This window comes from Phyllobates terribilis, unplaced genomic scaffold (assembly GCF_046119375.1).
Source record: "Phyllobates terribilis strain yellow unplaced genomic scaffold, ASM4611937v1 Scaffold_51__1_contigs__length_9155689, whole genome shotgun sequence".
Lineage (NCBI taxonomy): Eukaryota > Metazoa > Chordata > Amphibia > Anura > Dendrobatidae > Phyllobates > Phyllobates terribilis.
In genome coordinates, this window is record NW_027362811.1 from 6858444 (window position 1) to 6877342 (window position 18899).

Genomic DNA, 18899 nt, shown 5'->3' on the forward strand with positions numbered 1-18899 from the left:
TCCGCCCAAGGGCATCAGTATATCCTGGTGGTATTAGATTAAGCTACCCGGTATCCGGAGGCCGTACCACTACGAAACTCCTCCGCCAGGTGTATAGCCCCGGAGTTAGTCCACATGTTTTCAAGAACCGGGTTGCCTAAGGAGATCCTAACAGACCAAGGAACTCCATTTATGTCGAAGGTCATGAGGGAATTGTGCAAGACACTGCACATTGCACAACTGAGAACCTCCGTGTACCATCCCCAGACGGACGGACTGGTCGAGACGTTTAACAAAACCTTGAAAGCAATGTTGAGGAAAGCAGTGGAAAAGGATGGCCGAGACTGGGACTATCTGTTGTTCGCCATGAGGGAAGTTCCCAAAGCTTCCACAGGTTTCTCCCCGTTTGAACCACTCTATGGACGACACCCTCGAGGACTCCTGGAGGTGGCGAAAGAGTCCTGGGAAGCTGAGACCACTCCCTATAGGAGAGTGGTGTAGCACGTTGCCCAGATGCAAAAGAGGATTGCCCATGTGATGCCCATTGTGAGGGAGCACCTCCTCAAGCCACAAGAGGCACAGTCCAGGGTGTATAATAGGTCGGCCAGGGTGAGATCGTTCAACCCAGGAGATCGAGTGCTTGTGCTAGTCCCACAGTGGTGAGCAAGTTCATGGCCAAGTGGCAGGGCCCCTATGAGGTGGTAGAGAAAGTGGGGGAAGTCAACTATAAGATCCACCAACCAGGGAAGAGGAAGCCCTACCACATTTACCATGTTAACTTGATTAAGCCAGATAGAGAGCCTGCGGAAGCTCCCTGTTTAGTGGCTGAGGCTGAGGCCGATGTGAAAGAGGTCAAGGTGGCAGAGTCACTGTCATGTGCCCAAAAGCAATAGTGCAAAGAGTTGTTACAGCGAAATAAAGACATGTTTTCAGAGTTGCCAGGACTCACTCAGGTCATAGAGCATGAGGTTCTCACAGAGCCTCATGTTCGCGTCAATCTAAAACCATACCGGATCCCCGAAACCCGCAGAGAGGTGATCTCTAAAGAAGTAAGGCGGATGCTTAACCTGGGAGTCATTGAAGAGTCCAAAAGTGGATGGTCCAGTCCTATAGTCTTAGTGCCGAAACCAGATGGGGAATGGCGGTTTTGCAACGACCATAAGAAGCTGAACGAGGTCTCAAAGTTCGACGCCTACCCAATGCCTAGGTTAGATGAGCTTATCGAAAAGCTAGGACCCTCTCGGTACATCACCACTCTGGACCTCACCAAAGGATATTGGCAAATTCCCCTGTCCAAAGAGGCCAAGGAGAAGACAGCCTTCTCGACGCCAATACGTCAGGATGCCGTTTGGTTTGCAGGGAGCTCCGGCCACCTTCCAGGGAGCCATGGACCGGATCTTAGCACCCCACAAACAGTATGCAGCGGCCTACCTAGATGACATCGTCATATTTAGCCAGGACTGGGAAAGTCATCTGGACAAAGTTCAAGCCATACTTGATGCCCTAAGGAAGGTGGGCTTTACTATCAACCCGAAGAAATGTGCCATGGGGATGGAGGAAGCCAAGTACCTAGGGTACATGGTTGTAGAGGGGAAATAAAACCACAAATAAATAAGGTCGAGGCGATCTTGAACTGGCCACAGCCCCTCTCGAAGAAGCAGGTCAGGGCGTTTCTAGGCATTGTGGGCTACTATCGAAGATTTGTCCCAAACTTTGCCCTGATAGCAGCCCCACTGACGGATCTTCTGAAAGGGATGAAGTCAGCTATGGCTAAGTGGGCCCCGGAAGCAGAAGCGACCTGCCAGGAATTGAAACTGGTCCTCTGTAAACAACCAGTCTTGTTGGCACCCAGCTTCTCCAAGGAGTTTGTGGTCCAGATGGATGCATTGGATGTCGGGCTGGGAGCTGTCTTGTCCCAGGAGGTTAACGGAGAAGAACACCCTGTAAAATACCTCAGTCGGAAGCTCTCCGCTTGTGAGAAGAACTACTCCATTGTAGAAAAAGAATGTTTGGCCATTAAGTGGGCGTTAGACACTGAGGTATTACCTATTAGGTAGAAGGTTCAGGTTAGTGTCAGACCATGCCCCATTGAGGTGGATGCGAGAAAAGAAGGGAAACAATGCCAGAGTGACTAGGTGGTTCCTGGCTCTACAAGATTTTAGTTTCCGGGTAGAGCATAGGCCTGGGAAACAACATGGGAATGCCGCTGCCTTGTCAAGGGTTTATTGTATGGTGACAGAAGGTGCCAAGCCTTCCGGCTTTGGACAGAGGGGGGGTGTATGTAAGGTTGCTGCCGGACAGGTTGTGGATGGGAGGTATGTGTCCTCGAAGTGCCATGCTTCGGTGATGTAGGACCCTGAGAAGCAGGCTCCAGCACACATAGTGCTGAGAGGAATTTAATGGGTCCGGATTACAGGGCCGAGTTTTATGAGCAGCTGAAAGAGCTGGGGGGGAACAGCTGCTCACTTACCTCCAGTCCAGGTCTTGGAAGGCTAATTTAAGACAGCTGCGCCTGTCTCTGTCTGTCTGTGTTTGCTGGGCAAGGTGAGCAGACCTTGCAGGTGCTTCTTAGACTCTGCAGGAGGCAGAGAAAAGCACCTTGTTTAAACGGCTGAAGCCGTGCTGCATGGACTTGTTATTTTGAGCTTTGTTCTGTTATTCCTTTTTGTGCCAGGAAAAGGCTGTAACTTTTGTTTCTTAACTGGTGTATGGACACTAAAATAAGCCACCAGTTTGTTTGAACCCGTGGACTGCATCACTGTGTGAACCTGTGCCTACCTCCAACGCGGCTCAGTGAGTACAAATCCCTACACTATCTATCTATCTATTTATCTATCTATCCATCTATCTATCCATCTATTTATTCATCTATCCATCTATCTATCCATCCATCATACATGGATAGATAGAAAGATAGATAGATACATATATGGATAGATAGATGGATAGATAGATATGAAATAGAGAATATAAGGATAGATAGATGATAGATAATCCTATGATATGATAGGTTTGATCGTGCATTTCCAATGTCTCTTACCACTGCGGCCATGATAGAGCATTTTCTACACTTTCTCGGTTCCCTCTTCCATTGCTGGAGGCTAACTTCTGCCGCATGAAATACAGTGGTGGCCAAAAGTATTGGCACCCCGGCAATTCTGTCAGATAATACTCAGTTTCTTCCTGAAAATGATTGCAATCACAAATTCTTTGGTATTATTATCTTCATTTAATTTGTCTTCAATGAAAAAACACAAATAGAATTGTCCTAAAGCCAAATTGGATATAATTCCACATCAAACCTAAAAAAGGGGATGGACAAAAGTATTGGCACTGTTTGAAAAATTATGTGATGCTTCTCTAATTCGTGTAATTAACAGCACCTGTAACTTACCTGTGGCACCTAACAGGTGTTGGCAATAACTAAATCACACTTGCAGCCAACATGGATTAAAGTTGACTCAACCTCTGTCCTGTGTCCTTGTGTGTACCACATTGAGCATGGAGAAAAGAAAGAAGACCAAAGAATTGTCTGAGGACTTGTGAAACCAAATTGTGAGGAAGCATGAGCAATCTGAAGGCTACAAGTCCGTCTCCAAAGACCTGAATGTTCCTGTGTCTTCCGTGCGCAGTGTCATCAAGAAATTTAAAGCCCATGGCACTGTGGCTAACCTCCCTACATGTGGACGGAAAAGAAAAATTGACGAGAGATTTCAACGCAAGATTGTGCGGATGGTGGATAAAGAACCTCGACTAACATCCAAACAAGTTCAAGCTGCCCTGCAGTCCGAGGCTACAACAGTGTCAACCCGTACTATCCGTCGGCGTCTGAATGAAAAGGGACTGTATGGTAGGATACCCAGGAAGACCCCACTTCTTACCCCGAGACATAAAAAAGCCAGGCTGGAGTTTGCCAAAACTTACCTGATAAAGCCTAGAACTGGAAGTGCATTGAGGTGAAGGTGAAGAGGTATTGGGAATCCTGCAGAAAATACCTGTGTGAATTGCGTGAAGAGGTATTGGGAATCCTGCAGAAAATACCTGTGTGAATTGCGTGAAGAGGTATTGGGAATCCTGCAGAAAATACCTGTGTGAATTGCGTGAAGAGGTATTGGGAATCCTGCAGAAAATACCTGTGTGAATTGCGGTGAGTGCTGCATTGTGATCTGCTGAGTGCTTTTCTACCTGTTTAGATTTATTGGGCTTTTTAAAATCTATTTTCTCACTACAGTTTTAGTTTCTTAGTTTACTACCTGTGTATTTAAAGGTTAACTACATTGCACTAAAATCCTGAGGTGTAGATTTACTCACAAGGGGTTAATTAAGGGGAAGGGGTCATAATTAAGGGTTTATAAGGGGCAGCTGGTTGGGCATAAAGTCCTTTGGAAGTGCATTGAGGTGAAGGGTACATTGCTGGAAAAGGAAAAAAAAAAAAAAAAAAAAAACACTTTAAATCTCTTAGTTTGCGAGTGTGAACGAGCTGCGTGTGTCCGGAGCGTAAGTGCGAACGAAAGTAAGTGTGTGACTTGTTTTTCAGTGACTTTGGATTCAGGGAGTTTGGAAGGGAGGACTTAGGACTGAATTGCTGACTGTATTTCATTCTTTCTTTACTTTACTTTTTACTTAATTAATCCACCTGACCTACTTAGCTGATTCCCCCGTCCATACTTGATACTTAATTGATCCCCCGTCCATACTTAACTGATCCCCTGCCAATATCTAATTGATACACTTGCACATCCCTAATTGATCCCCGTCCATACACCTATATATAAATAATTGTGTTTTGTACTTGTATATATATACTGACTGTATCCCCATATTTAGAATGACGTCCATGTTGGACGGAGCCGTGCAGTGTACATCTTGCGCAATGTATGCATTCCGTGAGCACCCACTCGAGGATCCATACTGCTGCGAGAGATGTGAGCATATCGTGCACTTGGAAGCCCAAATTCTGGATCTAAGTGCTCAGATAGCGGTACTGAGGAGCATCGACAACATAGAACGGAGTTTGCTGCTCACCGAGCAGACACTCAATGGGTCAATACTGGGGGTGGAGCATAGAGGGGAAGTGCAGGCTGAACAGGCAGGGAGCTGGATAACAGTAAGGAGGGATAGAGGGAAGAAGTATAGGAAGGCTGGTTCAGAACCGGCATTATTGGAGCATGACAGATCCTCTGACCGCCGGGGGAGTGTATGCTCCAGTAATGAGGGGGAGGGGGGAAGTGTAGGGCAGGCAAGACAGGTTCTGGTAGTGGGTGACTCTATTATTAGGGGGACAGACAGGGCAATCTGTCACAAAGACCGGGATCGCCGAACGGTGTGCTGCCTCCCTGGCGCTCGAGTCTGGCACATCGCGGATCGGGTTGACAGGTTACTGGGTGGGGCTGGCGAAGACCCAGCGGTCATGGTCCACATCGGCACCAATGACAAAGTGAGTGGTAGATGGAGGGTCCTTAAAAATTATTTCAGGGACCTAGGTAGGAAGCTTAGGGCAAGGACCTCCAAGGTAGTTTTCTCAGAAATACTACCAATCCCGCGAGCCACACAGGAGCGCCAACAGGAAGTTAGGGAGGTGAATAAGTGGCTAAAGAGTTGGTGCAAGGCAGAAGGGTTTGGGTTCATGGAGAACTGGGCCGACTTCGCGGTCGGATACAGGCTCTACCGTAGGGACGGGCTGCACCTCAATGGGGAGGGTGCAGCGGTGCTGGGGAAGAAGATAGCTAATAGGTTGGAGGAGTTTTTAAACTAGAGACGGGGGGGGGGACCAAGGAAATAGGTGGGATGTGAGGCAAGCAAGGGGGAAGGGGAGAAGTGAATATAATGAGGGTGGAGAGGGGGGTGGGGATAGTACAGTTAGATCGTTAGAGAAGAATAGGATGCTAAATAACCCCAAAGTTTTATCTTGCATGCTGACCAACGCAAGAAGCCTGACCAATAAGGCGGATGAGCTGCGGGCGCTTATATGGGAGGAGAGGTATGACATCGTACGTATAACAGAGACTTGGCTAGACGATAGCTACGACTGGGCGGTAAATTTATTAGATTATAGTTTATTTAGAAGGGACCGGAAACAGGGGAAAGGCGGAGGAGTCTGCTTATATGTAAAGTCATGTCAAAAACCCAGACTAAGAGAAGATATAGGAGAGGGAGAAGAGGGGGTCGAGTCCATGTGGGTAGAGATAGAGGGAACTAAAAATAATAATAAAATATTACTGGGGGTCTGCTATAAGCCACCCAATATAACAGAGGAGAATGAGAATCTGCTATTAGGACAAATAGACAAAGTAGCAAAACATAATGAAGTGATTGTAATGGGGGATTTCAACTACCCGGATATTGACTGGGAAACAGAAACCTGTAGATCTCAGAAAGGAAAAAGGTTCTTGACAAATATTAAGGATAATTATCTCTCCCAACTAGTGCAGGAACCAACGAGAGGGAAGGCCGTGTTGGACTTAATATTGACTAATAGGCCTGATAGAATAACTGAGGTACAGATAGGGGGGCACCTAGGTAATAGCGACCATAATATTATCGACTTCAAAATGCCCTTCAGTAGGGTTATCAATAAGGGAACAACAAAAACATTAAACTTTAGGAGGGCGAAGTTTGATCAGCTGAAAGAAAGCCTTCAACTTATTGACTGGGACAAAGTTCTTAATCAAAGGAATACGAATAGTAAATGGGAAACCTTCAAAAGAATTCTGAATACTCAGTGCGAGAGGTATATACCGTATGGGAATAAAAGGGCCAGAAATAAGAGGAAACCAATATGGTTGAACAAGAACGTAAAAGGGGCGTTAAATAGCAAAAAAGAGGCATTCAAGAGATTAAAACAGGAAAACAGTAAGGAGGCACTAATGTGTTACAAGGAAAAAACGAGAACCTGTAAAAAACAAATAAAAATAGCGAAGGAGGAAACAGAGAGACGTATTGCTAGGGAAAGTAGATCAAATCCCAAACTGTTCTTTACGTATATAAATAGTAAAAGGATTAAATCGGATAATATTGGACCAATAAAAAGTGAGGAAGGCAAAATCATAGAGAAAGATGAGGATAAAGCTAATCTATTAAATAATTTTTTTTCGACAACTTTCACAAAGGAAATCAAACTAACAGGAGAAATGAGAAGTGACAAGCTTAATCCTCCACTAAGTATGACAAATCTAACCCAAGTTGAGGTACAGAAACGCCTCAGTAACATTAAAATAAACAAATCACCAGAACCTGATGGCATACACCCACGGGTACTAAGGGAACTAAGTAATGTGATAGACAGACCGTTATATCTTATATTTAAGGACTCTGTTGAGACTGGGTCTGTGCCACTTGATTGGCGACAGGCGAATGTAGTGCCAATATTCAAAAAGGGAGCGAAAAGTGACGCCGGAAACTATCGGCCGGTGAGTCTGACGTCCGTTGTGGGCAAAATTTTTGAAAGCTTCATTAAAGAGGCAATTACGGAGCATCTTGATGCTAATAATCTTTTAATCCCGAACCAACATGGATTCATGAGGAATCGCTCCTGCCAAACAAACCTGATTGACTTCTACGAGGAGATTAGCTCTCGAGTAGATCAGGGGGAACCAGTGGATGTCGTGTATCTCGACTTCTCAAAAGCTTTCGATAGCGTGCCACATAATAGGTTGGTATACAAAATGAGAATGATGGGGCTGGGGGAAAATGTCTGCAAGTGGGTAGCTAACTGGCTAAGGGATAGAAGGCAGAGGGTGGTTATAAATGGAATATACTCAGATTGGGTAAGCGTCACTAGAGGGGTTCTTTACGGTAAGAGCAGTGAGAATATGGAATTCACAGAGTGAGGAGACGGTGATGTCAGATTCACTACACCAGTTCAAGCGGGGACTGGATGCATTTCTAGATACCAGGCAGATTTCAGCATATACTTAAAAATAAAATAAAATAGTAAGTTGATACAGGGATTTATTCTGACTGCTGGTTTCAGAGTCAGGAGGGAATTTTTCCTCAGGTGAAGATTGGCCAAATCATTTGGGGTTTTTGCTCTCCTCTGGATCAACTTTACCAATTACAGAACTAACAGGTCGAACTTGATGGACGCAAGTCTTTATTCGGCTTTACTAACTATGTTTACAAACTATGTTACTATGTTTTGGAAGAATGTTCTCTGGTCAGATGAGACAAAAGTCGAGCTTTTTGGGAAAAACCATCAACATAGAGTGTACAGGAAAAAAAAAGAGGCATTCAAAGAAAAGAACATGGTCCCTACAGTCAAACATGGCGGAGGTTCCCTGATGTTTTGGGGTTGCTTTGCTGCCTCTGGCACTGGACTGCTTGACCGTGTGCATGGCATTATGAAGTCTGAAGACTACCAACAAATTTTGCAGCATAATGTAGGGCCCAGTGTGAGAAAGCTGGGTCGCCCTTAGAGGTCATGGGTCTTCCAGCAGGACAATGACCCAAAACACACTTCCAAAAGCACTATAAAATGGTTTTAGAGAAAGCACTGGAGACTTCTAAGGTGGCCAGCAATGAGTCCAGACCTGAATCCCATAGAACACCTGTGGAGAGATCACAAAATGGCAGTTTGGAGAAGGCACCCTTCAAATATCAGGGACCTGGAGCAGTTTGCCAAAGAAGAATGGTCTACAATTCCAGCAGAGCATTGTAAGAAACTCATTGATGGTTACCGGAAGTGGCTGTTCGCAGTTATTTTGGCTAAAGGTTGTGCAACCAAGTATTAGGCTGAGGGTGCCAATACTTTTGTCTGGCCCATTTTTGGAGTTTTGTGTGAAATGATCAATGATTTGATTTTTGCTTCATTCTCTTTTGTGTTTTTTCCTTGCAAGCAAATTAAATGAAGATAATAATACCAAAGAATTTGTGATTGCAATCATTTTCAGGAAGAAACTGAGTATTATCTGATAGAATTGCAGGGGTGCCAATACTTTTGGCCACCACTGTAATAAGTGAGCTGTCATTTATTCATAAGACGTTCTATTCTTCAGAGCTGAGACTGTAAAATAAAAAGTGAACAATAAAATATCTGATGACTGTTCTTTCACTGTGAGTAAGAAACAGATAATAAAATTAAAGGAAAAATAACTGAGGGGAGAACCCTGCAGGTTTATTGTCCTTCTATAGCTGTATGGTGGCAGGATGGTGACACTGCTGGAGTCCTGGTGAGGATCTGCATGATATTCATTTCTGTTGACTTTTTATTGCCAACATATTCTGCAGTGATGTACATATAGTCCCTGCCCACAATGCGGAACACATGAGGGACAATTTCATATTAAGCCAAGTAACCTATGATGTCAAGGTCTCATATTTACAAGGTGCTTATTGGCAATCTGAGCCGGCGAATGGCTCTGTGTCCGTATATTCGCTATATACTGCCCGCAATATCTTGTAGAAAGCTCACAGTGACTAAAATGTATAAATAGTTCTCTTTGGAGAATTTAATTAGATCCATTCATACCTTACCTTATAATGAGGACTTAAAGGGCTTTTATAACTAGGTAAAACAAGCTTAACGGGACTGTCCAGGACTTATATATTAATGACCGATTTTAGGATAAGTCATCAACAGGGTGGGACTGGGCTGGCGGGGTACCCTTCTGCAGAGGAGAGGGGGAGAAGAGAATGAAAAAATAAAAAAACCTGCGGTTTTAAGGGGCACGGGCCCTTTAAAAGCGCAGGCACAGTGTATGCAGGGACGCGCGCACGCGGCGTTCATTACCTGAACCGCCGCGACACACGTCCCAGTGAAGCAGCTGAAGCTGCGCGTCTCCCTTCCCCGGCCGGCGTATGACGTCACCGGAGAAGGAGGACACCGCACGGGAGGGCAGGAAGGTAAGAGGTGTCTGTGTGTGTGTCTGTGTGTATATGAGTGGATGCAGAATGGGATGGGCCCCTGGCTGGACACACAAGGGGGGGCCCGGCTAGACACACAAGGGGGGACCCTGGCTGGACACACAAGGGGGGGCCCGGATGGACACACAAGGGGGGCCTTGCTGGACACACAAGGGGGAGCCCTGGCTGGACACACAAGGGGGAGCCCTGGCTGGACACACAAGGGGAAGCCCTGGCTGGACACACAAGGGGGAGCCCTGACTGGACACACAAGGGGGAGCCCTGACTGGACACACAAGAGGGAACCCTGGCTGGACACACAAGGGGGAGCCCTGGCTGGACACACAAGGGGGAGCCCTGGCTGGACACACAAGAGGGAGCCCTGACTGGACACACAAGGAGGAGCCTTGGCTGGACACACAAGGGGGAGCTGGATGGACACACAAGGGGGAACCCTGGCTGGACCCACAAGGGGGAGCCCTGGCTGGACACACAAGGGGAAGCCCTGACTGGACACACAAGAGGGAGCCCTGGCTGGACACACAAGGGGGAACCCTGGCTGGACACACAAGGGTGAACACTGGCTGGACACACAAGGGTGAGAGCCTGGCTGGACACACAAGGGGGAACCCTGGCTGGACACAAAGGGGGGGAGCCTGGCTGGACACATAAGGGGGAGCCTGGCTGGACACATGGGAAAGGGTGGGCAGGATGGCTATATGGTGGGGCAGGCTGGACACATGGAGGCCAGGATGGATATGTGAGGGGGATGGATATATGGGGGGGCCGGATATATGGGGGGGGGCAAGCTGGACACATGATGGCCAGGATGGATATGTGGGGGGCAGGCTGGACACATGGGGGGCTAGGATAGATATGTGGAGGGGCAGGCTCGATACACGTGGGCTAGGATAAATATATGGAGGGGCCACGCTGGACATATGGGGGCCAGTATGGATATATGGGGGGGTGTCAGGATGGATATATGCAGGGGGGAAGGGCAGGATGGATATATGAGGGGGCAGGCTGGACACATGGAGGCCAGGATGGATATATGGGGGGCAGGCTGGAAACATGGAGGCCAGGATGGATATATTGTGGGGGGCAGGCTGGACACATGGAGGCCAGGAAGGATATGTAGGGGGGGCAAGCTGGACACATGGAGGCCAGGATGGATATATGGGGGGCAGGCTTGACACATGGGGCTTTAGGACAGATATATGGGAGGGGGCAGGCTGGACACATGGAGGCCAGGACAGATATATGGGGGGGCAGGCTGGAAACATGGAGGCCAGGATGGATATGTGGGGGGGCAGGCTGGACACATGGAGGCCAGGATGGATATATGGGGGGAACAGGAGGGCCACATGGGGGACTAGGATGGGTATATGGGAGGGGGCAGGCTCGATACACGTGGGCTAGGATAAATATATGGAGGGGTCACACTGGACATATGGGGGCCAGAAGGGATATATGGGGGGTGTCAGGATGGATATATGCAGGGAAGGGGGGGCCAGGATGGATATATGGGGGTGCCAGGCTGAACAAGGGACTTAATTACTGTTTGGGGCCAGATTGAGGAACATACTTTATTAGTTTATGGTGGCCAGTGAGGAACATTATTATTTTAGAGTCCAATTAGAGACATTATTACTTCTGTAATATAATTTACTTTTTAGGAAATTGTTTTCCATGGGATAGGACAAAAGCGGGCTCCTGTTACTGTGCAGGGCGGCACTATATCGCTTTTTTTCTTCAACTGGTGTAGTGTAGAAGTCGGGGGGTGGAGTGGGAATATTCCCTAGAAGAGATCAGTTATTGATAACTGTGTGTTATTTTCTGCAGAGATGATTCCTGGCTGGAAGAAGTGATGGCCGTCTGTGCCAGATGAAGAAGAAAAGCGAAGATGAAGGACTTCACCTAGAGACGTCACTGGTGAGTCAGTGTATTACATGTGACTCGCCCCCTGGGCCGTGGGGCACTCGGATCCGGGCAATAGGGAGACGATGGGGGTAGTAGTGGCGACCCGGTTCCGTGGCTCAGGGTGGTCAGGCCAATGGTAGTCTGCTATGTTCTGCTGATAATGTCCGACTACGCCACCCGTGGATTGCGGTTATTAGGAACCGCCGCTGCATGCAGACCGCTGGGGCTGATGAGGTGTGCAGCTAGGGTAGTGTGACTCTCCACGGGAAGAGTGCGGCCCCAGGGCAGTATAATGGATGTTGGGAGTGATGGTAGTGGGAGTCCCAGTGCTGATAGTGCTGGAGGAGCAAGGAGCACACAGACAACAGGTTGCAGTCCAGGGTCTTTACTAAACAGGTAAACTGACCCACATACAGTCCCGGCTAGGAGGGGACCTGGATGTCTGAGAGCAACGGGGAAATTGGCCCTGGTCAGGGTGAGGGTGTAGGCCTACCGTGCTTTCTGCGCTCCTTCTGGCTATCTCCTCCTGATAGGGTAACAGCCCACGTTTCCGAGCTTTCCGTGTTTTCTCGCCTGTATGGCCTGCGACGTGGGTTCCTTTCTGCTCCCAGCCTTGTATGGCTTTACTGGTCCCTTCTGTTGTGGCAGGGCCTCCAGGCTTCTTAGGCCAAGGAATATACAGTCCCTTGCGGACTGGTTCTCTGCTGGGGGATGTGGAATCCTTCCAGCCTCAGACACCAAAGTCTGGTAGATTAAGTCTGTTATCTGCCAAGACAGGCTTGCTTCGCCTCTTGTCTCTGGCTTGTGGCTCTCCTCCTGCCACACTTCCTCTTAGGTGCAGTGCAACTGTCTGTCCCTGCTCTGCTGAGACACGTCTCAGTCCTGAGACAGGTCATCTGGGTTCTCTCTAACCCTGCCCCCAGCACCAGCTTTTATAGGGGCAGCCTGCTCCCCCTACTGGCCTGAGACAGGAGGCATTGCATGCTAATGTTCCCCTGACTAGAGAACCTCCCCCCTGCTCTCAGACACAGCTTTAATTACACTTGTGGCATCCAGGCCAGGGTGACACATTCCCCCCTAGTGAAATTTAGTACTCCGGGACTAAACAGTAAACAAAGACAATATGCAAAACAATAAAACATTAATAGACAGACGACGCACAAATTGAGTTCTTAAGGTCACAGTGTGGCCTGTGACCGGGTGTCCATATCACCAGCACAACGGGGAGCCTTAACCAGGTGGGGGTCTGTCCTACCCCAAGTCCTTCACAGTCTTAGTTCATTCCTGGGTTAGGCTCTGAACGCAGTCCATACAAGGTCCCGGTTATAAAAAGTCCATAACCTGTGAGTCCTTACGGTAGCTGCAAGAAACTGAAACAGAGTATTACCAAACATGCATGTAACTTTGCAAACAATTCAACATTTGGCAACAGGGTTATTTACAATTTTAGTACACTATATTCTCCAGCGAGCGGGTATCTGTCCCTTTGTGCTCCTGGTTGACCTACGTAGCCCACTGTCTGGTGGTGGACTGACTTGGCTTTCCCCACTAGCGTTAGGGGTGCAGCTACCAGCTGGGTGTACAGGTAGGGCAGGCAGCTGTCTGCGGGTCCTTTGGCTTACCGCAGGCATGGCAGGCTCACTGTCAGCAGAGGGTTGACTCTCCTGGGCTGCTGGTACAGGCTCTTCTGCCTTTGGAACTGCTTGCTCCTCTTCACCTTCCGGCTCTGGTGTTGGTTGTTGCTGTGCCGGTTGCAGGAAATGCAGGACAAGTACCACTATGGCATCATTTATGCGAGTCCAGGACTGAGGAAACTCTCCGAGAACGGTGCTGATCATTTCTTCCTTGTCCTCTGCGGGTTCAAGGTCACTCTGATCCTCTTCTGCACTACGGAGTTGCTCGGGGCACCTTTTGAGATGGTCTCTGGAGACGACACTAGTGGTTTCTCCTCCGTCCTTGGTGATTACGCACACCTTTGGGTTGTCGTGGTCAGACTGCAGTACGGTGTAGGGATCCCTTTCCCACTGGTCGTCCAACTTATGTAGCCTTCTTTTTCGCTTTAGGACTTGCTCACCAGGTTCTAGGGGACTAGCAGGGGCGTGTTGATTGAAGAGTCTTTCTTGCTTCTCTCTCACCTGGGCCAGGCTCTTCTCCACACTCTCCTGTACCTTCTTGTACTGCAGTTGCCTTTCCGTATCCCAGTCCGCATCCGGGGAGGTGTCCTCAGGTATTAGGACTCCCATCTCCAGGTCTACGGGCAGCTTTCCTGGTCTAGCTCGCATCAGGTAAGCCGGGGTGCAGTTTGTAGCATTCACCAGGATATTGTTGTAGGTCTATCAGGTCCGGCAGTTTTTCTGGCCACAGGCTGCGTTCCTCCAGGGGCAACGTCTTCAGGAGATCAATGACTATATTGTTCATCTTCTCACACATCCCGTTGGTTTGGGGGTGGTAAGGCGTTGTACGAATCTTCTTACAGCCATAGAGGTTGCAGAACTCCTGGAAGATTTCAGCCTCGAACGCTGGACCCTGGTCTGTCAGGACCTGTTCCGGATACCCGTGTGGACGGCAGAAATATTGCTGGAAGGCTCTGGCCGCTGTTTGGGCTGTCAAGTCCTTTACCGGGACCACCACTAGAAAACGGGAATAGTGGTCCACGATTGTCAGGGCATAGATGTATCCTGACCGGCTGGGAGCCAATTTGACATGGTCCAGAGCTACCAGCTCAAGAGGCTGCGTGGTGATGATGGGCCTCAAGGGTGTCTTCTGGCTGGCACGGTCCTTCCTCCTTAGGTGACAAGGGCCACAGTCTCTGCACCATTTTTCTACAGCTCCTCTCATGCCGACCCAAAAGAATCTTCCTCTTAGTAGGAACTCCAGTTTCTTCCAACCGAAGTGTCCCGCTCTGTCATGGTAAGCCCCCAGGACCATAGCTGCATCCCTCCTTGGGACCACGACTTGCCAGGTCAGCTCGTGCGTCCGGTGGTTGACAATCCTTCTGCACAACTTGCCTTCGTAGAGGAACAGCTTGCTCTTCTCCTTCCATAGCTGCTTGGCTTCCTCTGGGGCATCTGGATCTAAGCGGGCGTCTTCCCGCGTCAGCAGATCTTTCACCAGGCGGACTGCAGGGTCACTATCTTGGGTCTCGGCCCAGCTGTGGTGAGGTAGGGGATTCATCATCACAGTTGTTAGATCCTCCTCCTTCACGCGGTGAGATTGTTGAGCGGCTCCATACCGGTGAAACGCGGGGAGTTCTACCTCCTCCAGCTCTTCTGGGTCTTCGTCACCTTCAGGTAAGTGAGGCATCCTTGATAGGGCGTCCGCGTTGGAGTTGGTTTTGCCTGCCCGGTACTTGATCACGAAGTCATAGTTGGAGAGACGGGCCATCCACCGCTGTTCCAGGGCACCCAGTCTTGCATTGTCCAGGTGTGTCAACGGGTTGTTGTCCGTGTACATGGTGAACTTTGCGGAGGCCAGGTAATGCTTGAAGCGTTCCGTCACGGCCCACACCACCGCCAAGAATTCTAGCTTGAAGGAGCTGTAATTCTCCGGGTTCCTCTCGGTGGGCCTCAGCTTCCGGCTGGCGTATGCGATCACCCGTTCTCTGCCCTGTTGGTTTTGGGACAATACGGCTCTCAGTCCCACATTACTGGCATCTGTGTGGAGAATGAAAGGCTGGCCATAATCAGGGTAGGCCAGGATCTCATCCCCTGTGAGGGCCATCTTTAGCTGGCGGAAGGACTCCTCTTCCGGTTTATCCCACTTGAAGGGCGGCTTTTGCCTCCTGGACTTAGACTGTCAGGAGGTCCTGCATAGGAGCTGCCATCTTGGTGAACCCGGGGATGAATCTTCGGTAGTAGCCTACCAACCCGAGAAACTGTCTCACCTCTTTCATGTTCGAGGGGCTTGGCCAGCTCTTGATTGCCGTGACCTTGTCAGGGTCGGGGGCCACTCCTTCCACGCTTACCACGTGCCCTAGGTACTGGACCTTTGGTTTCAGCAGGTGACACTTCGATGGTTTCACCTTCAGGCCATAGCCTGCCAGGGCTTCGAACACCTCGGCCAGGTGCTTCAGATGGTCCTCGTAGGTCTTCGAATAGACGATCACGTCGTCCAGGTAAAGGAGGACCGTCTCGAAGTTTCGAAGTTTCGGTGCCCTAGACAGCATTCCATCAGCCGCTGGAAGGTCCCTGGTGCGTTGCAGAGCCCGAAAGGCATGCAGTTGAAGTCGCTCAGTCCCATCGGGGTGGTGAAGGCGGTCTTCTCCTTGTCAGCCTCTGCCACAGGAACCTGCCAGTACCCGCTAGTAAGGTCCAAAGTAGAAAAGAAGTTAGCTGATTTTAGTGCGGCTAAAGACTCCTCTATTCTAGGCAGCGGATATGCGTCTTTGTGAGTGATACGGTTGATTTGTCTATAGTCGACGCACATTCTCATGGTGCCGTCTTTCTTTTTGACCAGAACCAAGGGGGCTGCCCAGGGGCTACAGCTGTCTCTAATAACCCCAGCTTCTTTCATCTCTCTTAGCATGCCCCTTGCGTTCTGATAATGTGCAGGGGGTACAGGTCTGTGCCTCTCTTTTATCGGTGGGTGGCTCCCTGTGGGGATGTGGTGTTCTATCCCCTTTACTCTGCCGAAGTCTAGCGGGTGCTTACTAAAGACTCTCTCGTACTCCTGTACCACCCGGTAGACTCCTTGTTTTTGGTGCAGGGGAGTGGAGTCAGCACCCACGTGGAGTTTCTGGCACCAGTCCTCCTTTTGTTTCTGGGAGCCATTACCCTCCGCCTGAGGAGATGGAGGCAAGGGTTGCACGGCCCTGATAGCTTTGTGTTCGACCACAAACAGCTTGGCGAGTGTAGCGTACCTGGGTAAGTGTACCTCCCGCTCCCCAATGTTGAGGATGCGGACGGGCACCCTCCCATGACGGACATCAACCACCCCCCGGGCTGTCAAAATGGTGGGCCTGCTGTCTGAGTACACGGGTTCTACCATGGCTTGGTAGTCTCTACCTCTCAACCCGATTGCAGTCCGACACCAGATCATCATTTCACTTTTGGGAGGCATGGAAATGGGGAATGGGTCACTCAGTCTTACGCTACCGATCTCACCACCAGACAGTTCTACCTGCTGCCGTCTCATCAGGGCCTTTATCTCCTTGTTGAGGACTCTCTGTTGGCTGGAACTAGCATTCACCGCCACCTGTTGTAAGATTACAATTACCTCTGAAAGACAATTTTCAATTACATTAGTACCCACAGTTATTTTAGGGTGACTTTCACGACGGTCAATGTCCACAATAATCACTCCCTGTGCCGGTAGTTCAACTTTACCAATCTTAATGGTCATCTCCTTGAACCCCATCTGCGGCACGGGTAAGCCATTACTGGCGATGATGCTCAAGTTACCGTCTGGATACCGTGTGATATCAGCATCAGTCCAATACTGCTTAAAAAGTACATAAGGGATAGTGGTTACTTGTGACCCAGTATCCAGCAAGGCGCTCATGGGGATACCGTCCAGCACCACGGGTAAAACCGGGCGCCCCCCAACGTACTTATTACGCCAATTGTAAGGGCCTGGTGATCTTATGCCTGGGGGTTGGCCCTCTGCCCCAGGTTGGACCCGTTTAAATTACAGTACCTGGAAATGTGTCCGGGCTGGTTGCATCGACGGCAAATGGGCTGTCCATCCTCTGTCGACGCCATGGGACATCCTCCGGACTTGAAGCCAGCTCGATGGGTCTTGACGGGTCCACTTGCAACGCCTGGACGGTCCTGGTCAACGCCGCGACGCTCCTGGTCAGCTCCTGGACTTGTTGGTGCAGATCTTTCGACGGGGCTTGGTTCAGGGCCTGTGCATCAGCCTCCACGGAGTCCATAGAGGAGGGCGCCGCCTCCTGGTGGTAAGTGATAGCAGGGCGCCGGGGGTTTATAGCGCCACTGGTTGCAGATTCACGGAGCACCCTTATGGCCCTGTCCTTAAATTGGGCAAAGGTCAGGTCGAGGTTCTGAAAGAACATGAGGCGCAGTTGGGCCCTGTGGGCGCTAGACAGCAGACCTTCTATGAATTGTTCTGTTAGCAGCTTATCCGTTTCCTGCACACTGCCAGGGTCAGTTTGTTGAATAGCCCTCAAGGCTTCCTGCAGATTTAGGGCATAGTCTCTGATGCTGTCCTGTGCCCGCTGCTTACATCCATAGAACCTCATTTTAATCTCAGCGGAGGTACGTGTGTCAAAGGTACCCCGCAGCCGGGCCAGAATACCCTTCACAGTCCTTTTCTCCTCAGTGGGCCATGATTTTACCTCCCGCTGGGCTGCGCCAGTTAACTGCCCTGTTAATATGCTGACCTTCTGTTCCTCTGTCAGGGGGTAAACGTGGAAGAAACTGTATAGCCTTTCCTTGAAGTCAGTTAGGGCATGGGGCTCCCCTGAGTATTTGGGCAGCCAGGCCGCTCCAGGGATGTAGGGCAAGGAAAAGGGCATCACCGCTGCTGCAGTTGCGTTGGTGGTAGTGGGCGCCTCTGTGTTCGTCATCTTCCTCCCCCCCTAGTTCCGCATGGCCTACCTTCCGACGATCCTCTTCTGTAGGCCGCGGCTCCGCTGCTGCTGCTATGGACGAGGACCTGGCGTCGCGTCCTGATTACGTCAGCGTCGCTCTCTCTCCCTTCCAGGACCTTGCGCAGCGTCGGTGCGTGGGGCGGAGCTTCGGATCTCGCGCGGTTTTGACGTCCACGCCCCTCTTCTTCCCGCGCGGCGTCCTGAAGATGGCGTCCGATGGCGGGAAGCAGCTGCGGATGGCGGGAAGGCGGCAGAAGACGGCAGGAAACGGGCCAAGATGGCGTCCGATGGCGGGAATCGGCTCCGGATGGCGGGAAAAGACTCCGGACGGCGGGAAACTTTGCCACAGGTAAGTTATAAAAGTCTTTTTCAGGCACGCAGTACCCGGTGGTTGCAGGCACGAAATCCTGCCGACTACGCCAAAGCTGACTAGCCCCCTGGGCCGTGCGGCACTCGGATCCGGGCAATAGGGAGACGATGGGGGTAGTAGTGGCGACCCGGTTCCGTGGCTCAGGGTGGTCAGGCCAATGGTAGTCTGCTATGTTCTGCTGATAATGTCCGACTACGCCACCCATGGATTGCGGTTATTAGGAACCGCCGCTGCATG